The sequence below is a fragment of the Rhinoderma darwinii genome, chromosome 2, assembly GCF_050947455.1.
Source record: "Rhinoderma darwinii isolate aRhiDar2 chromosome 2, aRhiDar2.hap1, whole genome shotgun sequence".
NCBI classification, from domain to species: Eukaryota; Metazoa; Chordata; class Amphibia; order Anura; family Rhinodermatidae; genus Rhinoderma; species Rhinoderma darwinii.
In genome coordinates, this window is record NC_134688.1 from 351,808,894 (window position 1) to 351,810,496 (window position 1,603).

The 1,603-nt window shown below is 45.7% G+C and overlaps 1 non-coding gene across 1 annotated transcript; it reads right to left on the reverse strand.

Moving 5' to 3' along the window:
• Nucleotides 1-349: 349 nt before the first annotated feature.
• Nucleotides 350-539, reverse strand: LOC142747551 (U2 spliceosomal RNA). Its single transcript, XR_012881853.1, has one exon. It is a non-coding gene; the product is annotated as a U2 spliceosomal RNA (small nuclear RNA).
• Nucleotides 540-1,603: the final 1,064 nt, after the last annotated feature.

Consider the following 1,603-nt stretch of genomic DNA (forward strand, 5'->3'; position numbering starts at 1 on the left):
TTGCATAAATACAAAAATGGTCAAAAAATAAAAACGTCACTGTAATCTACATTGCAGCGCCTATCTGCTGCAATAGCAGATAGGGGTTGCAAAATCTGGTGACAGAGCCTCTTTAAGGAAATGTATGGGGGAAGAATATATAATGTATGTACAGAGTTCATAAGAAATGTTGTTATATATAATGTAACTTTTTATTTTTCTGCCAATGTGGAACTGTAATAGATGAAAGCTGTATGTTATATATTTTCAATAAACAGTTGTTTGATTAAAAAAAAAAAAAAGCTGCACTGTGGTCAGAAAGGAAGAGGGCAAAGCGCTTTTAGATTCTGCTTTTGCTCATTGGATCAGGAAGGGGTGCACCAGACCTAGGGTACTGCAATACCAGGTCAATGCGTGGAGTGGACAGAGCAAGCTCTCTTTCCATCTGCCTGTTCTAAAAATCCATTTATTATATGGTCCCCAGATAGGAGACGTACCAGATATTAAACTTATAAGAACAGATACTACACTTGATCTTAGCCAAAAGGCAGAGAAGCGATAATCCGAAAGTGGAGCGCGTTGGCACCAGTTTTGGTTTTAAAATTTACCACCTCTGGAAGAGATGGAGGCTATGTCTAGGCACCCCCATGGGGTCCCGTGGGTACCCTCATACATGGTGAGAGAGAGATAGACATAGTTTGGTCAACACAATGCTCTGCAGAAAGCAACATCTGAATCTGCATTAAAACGTCATCCTAGCCGCGCCCATTCGCTCTCACGCACACCCTGCCAAAAGTGCATGCCCTTGACCGGCCCTTCACGGCCTGGATCACCTTCAATACACTGACTGCTGTCCAACTGCTGAATGTCCAAATCTACCTGTGCCTGGGTCTAGACTTGTCTGGCTGAGGTCCTTTTATGATGTCACTGCCTCTGGCTGCTATGGGCTCCAATTGTGACTCGTGCAGAGTTCCGCCGGAGCCTTCCAATTTAGTCGGTCAGTATCCATTTGATGTTGACCATGCAAGACGTGCTTCTGCACAGCTGCCTCCCGAAGGTCAAAAGGAGGAGACAGGGGACTGCAAAATGGGAATTAGACATCCCAAAACATCGCTGACACCTTTTTCCACAGTTTGTTAGTTTTCCAGGTAACATAGTGAAACATAAAATGTATCTTTGTAGGCGAGTGTGTGTTGCAACTTGAGTGCTTCGGCCTTGGAAATGCAGGGAGGGGGGCTCATTCCATCCATCTATTCAGCAAGCGCGCACGGTTCCATGATGGCGGGTTGGATGGATGCTACGAACGCTGCTACTGCTGCATGCAGCGCCTATCTGCTGCTGTTCATTAGGAACATCCACCCACTACTCCACTCAGGTGCATCAATCAGTGGTTGGATCAGGTGCAGCTCCTTACCTTACCTGGGATGAGAGGGAGGTGGAAGAGCAGGTGAAATGCTGGAAACACACACAGGAGGTGGCCATGACACCTATGCAGAAAGCCTGTTTGGAAAAATATTTTTTTTTCCCTCTGTTACATTAACCTGCCCGACCTGTCATGCAGTGGAATCCATTTGCATGATGGGCCAGCTAACAGGAGTAAACGTCCCGACATTTTGCACTCAGA